The sequence below is a fragment of the Leptonychotes weddellii genome, chromosome 4 (genome assembly GCF_054177405.1).
Source record: "Leptonychotes weddellii isolate Sample4059 chromosome 4, ASM5417740v2, whole genome shotgun sequence".
In the NCBI taxonomy this organism is placed as follows: domain Eukaryota; kingdom Metazoa; phylum Chordata; class Mammalia; order Carnivora; family Phocidae; genus Leptonychotes; species Leptonychotes weddellii.
In genome coordinates, this window is record NC_138372.1 from 163,830,383 (window position 1) to 163,839,119 (window position 8,737).

At 44.8% G+C, this 8,737-nt stretch overlaps 1 long non-coding RNA gene across 1 annotated transcript in view; it reads right to left on the reverse strand.

Annotated features, from left to right (window-relative positions):
* Positions 1–669: 669 nt before the first annotated feature.
* Positions 670–8,737, reverse strand: part of LOC145720992 (uncharacterized) — a 113,768-nt gene continuing 105,700 nt past the window's right edge. Inside the window, exons 3-4 of the long non-coding RNA XR_014144448.1 lie at positions 902–983; positions 670–786 (exon numbers count right to left, since the gene is read on the reverse strand). This is a non-coding gene — a long non-coding RNA (uncharacterized LOC145720992). The remainder of the gene's footprint in view (positions 787–901; positions 984–8,737) is intronic.

Genomic DNA, 8,737 nt, shown 5'->3' on the forward strand with positions numbered 1-8,737 from the left:
AACTCCATCATGAACTGTGGCTTTATGGTGCGTATCAGCACCTTGGTGTTAAGAACAGTGTCCATATCAGCTCTATGGATATATGGAGCCTAAAGGAGGTTGAGGGTCCTCCAGTTTGATCCTGGTGATTCAGAGATGGGGAAGTAGAGCCCCCAGGAAGCTGGACGCCAAAGGTTGTTCAGCTAGAGAAAGCCAAAGGGCAATTTGTAATAATAGTACAGAACCACGAAGTTGTACACCTAAAACTAATGCATCACTGTGTGTCAACTGTACTCAGTTTTTTTTAAAAAAAGTAAACAATACTCTTAAAAAGCACCCAGATCATAAAAGACAAAGACCGAAAACTGTTAGCGATTGAAAAAGACTAAGGAGACATGACAGCTAAATGCAATGCAGAATTCTGGATTGAATCCTAGAACAGAACAAAGCACCATCATGGAAACACTGGTGAAATCTGAAGCAGGTGTGTCATTTAGTTAACAGAATGTACCCATGTCAATTTCCTACTTTTGATGATTATACTATGGCTATGTAGGATGTCAACACTGGGGAAGCTGGGTCAAGGATGCGCAGGACCTCTGCTTTTTCATGACTTTTCTATAAGTCTAAAACTATTTCAAAATAAAAAAAAGTTTTGACCTGTTTTCTTTTGAAATAATAATAGAACAGGGCTATACGGCTTACAGTGAAGACACAGGTCACACCTGCTCCCACTCAGGCTTCAGCACCACTCAGCGATGGACAGGACCATCTCTCCATCGTGTCTCAAGTACTGATCAAACGAGGCTGTAAAGATAGGTTGCAGAGGTTCTCAAAAACTAAGGAACACAAAGCTATTATAGTTATTCCCCCATCAAACAAGGGTGATTTAAGGCTGTAGGAACCCATTCATTGTTTTTACCTGTTTTATATGTTGGGATGTTGTTAAAGATTTCTTTTGAAGTCAAAGGTTCAGCTGCTGAACATGCTTGAAAACCACATGCCTGGAAGAAAAATCACATGCTGAAGGAGCAGGGGCAAAGTTGCCCACGGGTGGGTTTGCGTGGATGTGTGGAGGCAAGCGTGTATTAAGACGGAGGCAGAGGAAAGAAGGGTTCATTCATCAGATATTTTCCATGCTCTAGTAGGTACATGTGATGCCCATGGGAAGTGGACTCTGATTCTCAGAGTCCGCTGACAAGTCTTTATCACTCTCTGTTTCTAAAAATCTCTCCAAGGGCAGGGACTCCCGTCCTTGCGTACCTGAATCACCCCCCGCCCCCCCGCCTCGTGCATGTGGCTCTAGTCTGTGAGGACAGATTGCTTCACCCTTGGGGGGTGGCTGTGAGCACAGGCTAGTCTCCGTGTTGCAACTGAGTGTGATGATGCAGCTGAAGTGCTTGTACGAGGAAACACGTCAGGGAATATTTTATTTCATTTATGTTACTTTGCTATTTCAAAGGGCTTCATATGTTAGAAGGAGAAAAGAGAGAGTTGTGGATAATTCCAGTCAGTTGGGCTCCAAAATATCTCATATGAGGAGGACTTAAGAAAATGCTTTTTAAACTGCCCCATCCCATGGCCTAGAGTACAAATACATTTGACATCATGCTCTATTGCACGCGCACACACACAAATGCGTATAAATATACATAAAATTGAACCAAATATCTTACACAATACTTACCCTCATTGCATGCCATCTACTTCTTTTGTGTTCTATTCTGTTCCATTTTATCCATCCTATACTCTTTTATTTAAAAAAATTGGAAAGTCGCTATTTACTTTAACACCCATTAATATATTTGTAGTTTTAAAATATTGATGTAGGGACAAAAATCAAGAAGGTGGGGGCTGGAGGGCTAACCTTAAAGCTGGCTTTGCATTGAATGTGACAGTAAATTATGAAAATGTCAACTGACCATATCAATGAAGGGGTCAGCTGACAATGATGGTGGAGCTTTTCACCCCTCCCCCATACACACATACCATCTCCAAGTCTCCCCTTGGGATAGCCAGTGATGCCGGTGAAGTTTTAGCTCCTATTGATTTGACGAACATCAGCTCCCTGGTGTGTCCCCAGAGCAATGTGACTAGACAGGACAGGATGTCACATCCTGTCCTAGGCAGAACTGGGCACTGAGGAGAAGAGGTAGTTTGGAGAAGTTGAGCAGGCTTTGCCTGTGGGCTCCCGAGGATGAGTCAAGGGCAGAGTGTGGGCACCCAGGGAGACTAACTTGAGGGTGCATGAGGCTGCACAGTCCTGCTGTCCATCACAGCCTTCTGGAGCAGTGTGCCCAGGGAGCAAACCAGTGAGGAGGAGGAGAGCAAAAGCCAGGAAGGGGCACTGCTAGGAAAGCTTTGTTGCTTTTAGATGCACATTGCCTGTCTTTACGACAGTCGTCTATCTGTGATTGATAATATCAGCTGAGTGTTTGTAGAAGTTATTAGGCCCAAGTGCTTTACATAGAAGGACTTATTTAATCTCCATAATAACCCTAGGAGGCTTGATTTATTATTGCCATCCCCACTTTGAGACCAAGGAAATCAAGGACTGTAGAAATTAAGTGAATTGTTCCAGATCTCAATCCAGATTTGGCCTCATGCATCTGGCTCAAGAGGCTGCCACTAATCTCAGATCTGCATTGCCTCTTGCAGAGCAGCCAGGCTCTCTGCACACCTCTGGCTGACACGGGTCAAGGAAATGACCTGCAGAGAAGAAGATAGACTCAGCATTCCCAGTGATGGTTCTCTCAGAGCGTAAAGTAGGAAGCAGGGATTGATAAAGAGCAAGGCTGCAGAGATAGAGGGCAGGCATTCCCCCAGAAGGCCATCTAAATCCCACTAGAAACCTTGCCATTGATTCTACAGGTAGGAGGTTTCTAGAACACTGGTTCTGAAGTACAGGACCAAATAAATTTTGGGGAAACTGGAGTTAGAAGAGCCAAACAAGCTCCTCCTCCATGGGAATAGTCACTACTTGGGGAGGAGGAGCAGAGCCTGGAACACCCCCCTATCGTTGTTTGACCACTGAATGCGTTTTGCCCTGAGCATCTCCACTAGGTTTGGGCAGTACTCGGTGATGGAAATAGTGCTGTTGTTATGATGTTTAAGGCAGGGTGGGGACATGGTCAGCATTTTAGAAAGATCGTTCTGGTTTCAGAGTGGAAAGTGGATAGGAGGGAAGAGAGAGGCTGGTGGGAGTATGAGGATGGCCCCAGGAAGCCTGGTTAGGGGGCAGAGAGATGAATCCAGGGCATTTGCTGTGGACATCATGAGGTCAGATAAGTGAGAGCAATAGTTAGGGGGCAAGATTGATGGGACTTTCTGATTTCTTGGATGTGGCAGGTGAAGGAGAGGAATGGATACAGGTGACTCCCCAATTTTTTTTTTTTTTACCTGGGAGAGCCTCAGATGGCTTCTGCCACCTGAGTTAGACAGCAATGGGAGAGGTGTTGGGGGTGAGGAATGAAAAGTCTCAGGGACACATCGAGTGTGAGGTGCTAATGAAAGATTTAGTCAGAGAAGCCCAGCAGAGAGGTGGATCTATGAGAAGCTGAAGTTAAGGACCAGGGACAGGCAGGAGAATCAGATTTGACTTTGATTGGCATACTAGTGTTAATTAGACTCACAAAACAAGTCTCATCATCTAGAGAGAGGGTATAGGTAGGAAGAGGGCTAAGAACAAGATCCTGCGAATCGCCAGCCTTCGATGGATAACCAGAGAAACATGAGTCCAGGGGGAAGGAGGACAAAGAATGCTCAGAGATGCAGCTCTAGCTAGGAGAGGAGCAGGGATTCAAATATATGAGCTGGGAAACGATGCGTTCCTTAGGGTTCAATCCACTGTCCACACCCTAACAGACTGGGTACCTGATAATCTCAAAGTAGGAGAATTTGTGGTTAAGAAAACACGTAAAATTGAGCTAGGGAGGCAAGGTCATGGGTGATATGCTGACATCACCAGAGATCCTTTTTTAGCATTTACCAATGAAACAGCACATTATATCAAATAATTTGCATCCTTGTATTAGTAACAATACAGTCAACGTGTCAACTGCATTTTTGTGTTCCATGAACCATAGGTGGTACTTTCAAATATTCAATGAAATCAGTGATATCATTCAATACTTTAAAATGACGTCATGGGGAAAATACTCTTCTATGTCCATTTCCCAAATGAAACACACACACACCACAGGCTTCGCATAGTTCAGTGCCACTCTAGTAGTAAATAGCAGAGCCAGGATTCTCACATGGGTTTGTCTACACCCAGAAGCTGGGCTGCCAGCCACCACACTGTGCAATATCAAATACAGTGGATTGTAAATATCTAGTGAGAAATTCCTCTATCACTAGAAGCTCTTCAGGATATCTCTCTGAGTCTTGTAACAAGATGCTTATGCATTCTGCTTACTCAGAACACACACACTGAGAACTAAGCTTTAGCTTCTAACTAACTGTTTAACACATTTTGAGCTTCACCACTTAGGATTCTCTGTCTTTCCTCCTAAGATACCTTGAGGAATGGCTTGACATTTGCATAAACTCAGTCAGAAATGCTTAGGTAAATAGAAGGCAATCTGTATACCTACAATTAGGTAGCGGTATTTGAGGATGGGGAGGGACTGCAATATACTCTAATTTTCAAATGTAATCATTTGTATGTTTTGGGAGAAGGAAACAGATCGAGTTGTAGCATCCTAAGGTGAGGGCAATCATATTTTGCAGCTGACATTTTCCTAGAAACAGAGTGCATGGATGATGGCCTTTTTCCCTCTGTGAACATTGTCAGAAAGCAGAAAAGACAAACATCTTCCTTGTGCTTGCCTTCCAGGCATCCTCTCTGATCCCTGTGCAGGTGGACGAGAAACTAAGGAGCAGGCCCCTTGACTTCATTCTTCTAGAGAGAGAAAGAAAAGACTGGATCTCCTTACGATGACTGTCAGCTTAAAAGAGTGATGAATCACAGCAAAATGGCATTTTATATTTAGTAATTCATTTCCCGTTCAGATCAAGGTGACAAAGCATATGAAAATAGCTCCTCGTGACTCACATCAGCTTTTTAAGATTTTGGTAACAAAGTTTGACGACTTATTATCAATCCGGCACTGAGACTGTATACAATTTATCTTGGCTGTTAATAAGATATGCAGTCTTCATCTGGTTCAGAATATGATTGTTATTTCTCTCTCAGCAGACCGCTCACAAAAACGGACAAGCCGTGTTCCAGACTTGACAGAGCACCCAAAGCTAGCTTCTTAATTTTGCCACACCTTGAAAACTTAGGATGTATTCGAGGTGTGAGACAAAGGCACAATGAGCATGAAGAATTTATTATTACCAAAATTTGTAAAATGAAAGGTGTGAAAGGCTGAAAAGCTAATCATTTAGTAGGTTCAGAATTTAGAAGGTTCAGAATAACTTCATTCTTCTTTGCTGTGACTAGAACTTGGAATTTATCTGTTACCATCCTGCTCAGAAACAGCATCTTCTGGTTGGTTGTGCCAAAACTAATCTCTGTTTAATTAGTTAGCTCATTTTTTTTTTCAACTAGAATCCATTCAGACAGCATCCTAGGCACTGGGGTATGAGACTGGATAGTCTGGTCCCTGGCTCAGAAGGTACCTACGACTCTGGAGAAATCTATGATGTAACCATTATATTTTGATTCCCTGTATATAGAGGTAGGCATGTGAGACCACAAGAGGAGCCTGAAGGGTTTTGTGTGTAGGTGGATCCAATCTGATTTCAGAGAGGGGCAGACATTTGATTTGGGGCATGGAACAGGAGTTAAAGCTCACCGGGAGTCAGTAAGACCTGGGCTTGCGTCTTAGGTCAGCCATTTTGGACATGGTGTGTACCTTTTTGTGCCTTGGTTTTCTCATCTGTAAATGGGGACAGGATGGCCCAGCACTCATCCGTCAGCAGTACTGGGGTGATTAAATGAGGCCACGCATGGGGAGGGAGCACTTAGCAGTGTGTTTGGAAGACAATCATGCTCGAGACTGTCTTCTAAATGAGTGAGTGAGTGCCCACTCTGGGCCAGGCACCATCTTTGGAATCCCTTGCTAAGAACCAGGAGCACGAGGAACAGATGGACTGGAACAGAGCATGGGACCTCATCCTGGCTGAGCAACCCCCCCTTTCTCTGGGGTCCACTCATTCATGTATCCTCACTCAACACGAGATGGCGTCCTTAGCTCCTCCCTCCCCTGCATCCCCGTCCCCTCCTTCGTCATTTGTTCTAGCACCTACGTGATTCTCACTTGTGCCAGGAATGCTTTTGGTGGTAAAGACAATTCAAGTAACAAGAATTTAACCACCTAAGATTTCTTTGCCTTACATGAAACTGTTGTGGTGGCAGCATTAAGAATGAGCCCCTACCAGATCCCTGTTTATATCCTCATGGTCACATGCAGGCTGCTGCATCTCTAGGCCTGGTGTTTACATCTCAGGCAGAAAGAAGAAGAAAAGGTATAGGAGCAAACGCTGGTGAGTCTCTTTTAAAGAGTGCCACCTCCGGACTTCTTCTTACGTCCCATTGAGCAGAGAGGGCCATGTGGCCACTGCCATCTACAAGGGAGTCTGGAAAGAAAGGCCAAAGGGAAGGAGTTGTGGGTGATTTTTGCCCTAACATGATGTGTGCAGCACTGGCCATCCTTCACTCCCTAACATACCTACCACTGGTCCCACGAAAACTGTCTTGATAACTGCCATGTTCCCTGCCATCCCTGTCCATGAAAGGCCACTGCACGCTGTTCCCCCCTGGTAAGCCTTTGACACTAGCACTGAGGACGTTACTCCTGAGCACATCACTTCACAGGTTACAATGTATTTTCTGCCGTGACCTCCTGTTTGACTCTACCAACCATCCAGGGGGCATGCATCCTTTCTAAAGAGGGAACTGGTCCAACTTAACACAACAAGAGAGTGATTTGGAGGAAGACCTAGGAATTTTTAGTCCTAGTTCAGGAATATTTTGGAGTCACTTGGAATAGGATTTCATTCAATGTTCATTTGGCCACTTATTAGATGTGTGTACCTGGCAACTTCCAAAAGTCTCTGAGCCTCAGTCTTATTATCTGTAAAACAGGGATAAAAACACTAGCCACTGTGGACTGCTGTAGGGATTAAGTAATACACTATAAGCAAAGTGCAACCTTTCACCTTATAGCAGGCCATCAAAATCTGGTAACTCTTATTCATCTGACTGGTTGTGTGACCTTAGGCAAGGTGAGTAAACTCTTTGGGACTCAGTGTGTAATCTCTGAAATAGAGACAGTTAAGGCTTACATAACGTCCAGTGTAGGACCATCTGAGCACACACACTGTTAATCAATAAATATCAGTTAACTGTGAGCTGAAGGAATAATTGCATTGATTCGTGACGAATCTAAATTCTACATGTTGCATCAAGGCCATGAAATCTGGAATAGTCTCACCAGTAAAATACGGACTATGATGGTGACCTGTTGACTAGGTACTTAGGGCCAGATGCCACATCAGTGGGGACCTGATGCTAGTTTGCAGATGATGGAACTGAGGGTGCGTGGTGTTTAGGAGCCTTGCCCAGCTCCCTCAGCTTGGGCTGAACTCTGGCATTGTCTAAGGGCTTAGCACACTCTCCCTAGGCAACCACACTGCCTCCCAATGACTGGGGGGAGAGCAGACAAGATTTTCGCCTTGACGCTTTGAGCAAGCAGTTGGACACAGAAATGGCATGGAACAGAAGGAAATGAAGTAGAGTTCAAAAGCACAGATACTAAGTACTGTCTAATCCAACTTCATCTGGCTGACGGTGAGAACCTCAAATCCTGAGATATAAGTGCTTTGTTCAGTTCACCCTACAACGCCATGAACATGCTAGGACTGGAACTCAGGTCCCAGAATACCCAGGACAGGTGTCTTTCTTTTTTTTTTTTTAAAGATTTTATTTATTTATTTGAGACAGAGATAATGAGAGAGACAGAGAGCACATGAGAGGGGGGAGGGTCAGAGGGAGAAGCAGGCTCCCTGCCGAGCAGGGAGCCCGATGCGGGACTCGATCCCGGGACTCCAGGATCATGACCTGAGCCGAAGGCAGTTGCCCAACCAACTGAGCCACCCAGGCGCCCCAGGACAGGTGTCTTTCTAACAAACCCTTCAGAAATAAAGCCACACCAGCAGCTTTGTTCGAGGACATGTGTAGCCATTTGTTCGATTTGGCAGCTGGGACTCCATAATTGGATGAACAGTTAGGAAAAGGATAGCTAGAGCCCCTCATTTATCTGCATTTATTAAGTACCTACCATGGGTCAACCATGCTGGAAGGCATGGGGATGCCTTCTTGAAAGAAAGGGACCTAATTTTTGTCATGGAGCTTAGAGTCCAGCACAGAAAGAGACTAATGACAGAGAAGCAAGCACAAATAAACATGTCATTACGGATGGGAAAAGACATTAGGAAGGAAGCCCACATTACAGTGTGAGAGAGGGGCTGTCCACATGGTAAAGGTCTGGGAATGGCCCCCTGAGGAGGAAACTTTCAACAGAGAACCAGGAGGAGAAGAAATAAGCTTGGCTTTCTGACTCTGTCTCCCCTCCACACACATCCACAGTGTGAGCAAACTCTCTGTGTAGCTAGGGCTGTGGCTGGGTGGGTAATCCAGAAGCTTCCTGAGTGACAAGAGCCTGGAATGACACATTTTCTTTCGTTCTCAAACACTAAGCTGCTCTGTAACTGAACAGACACACACATGCCATTCAGGAGCTGACAG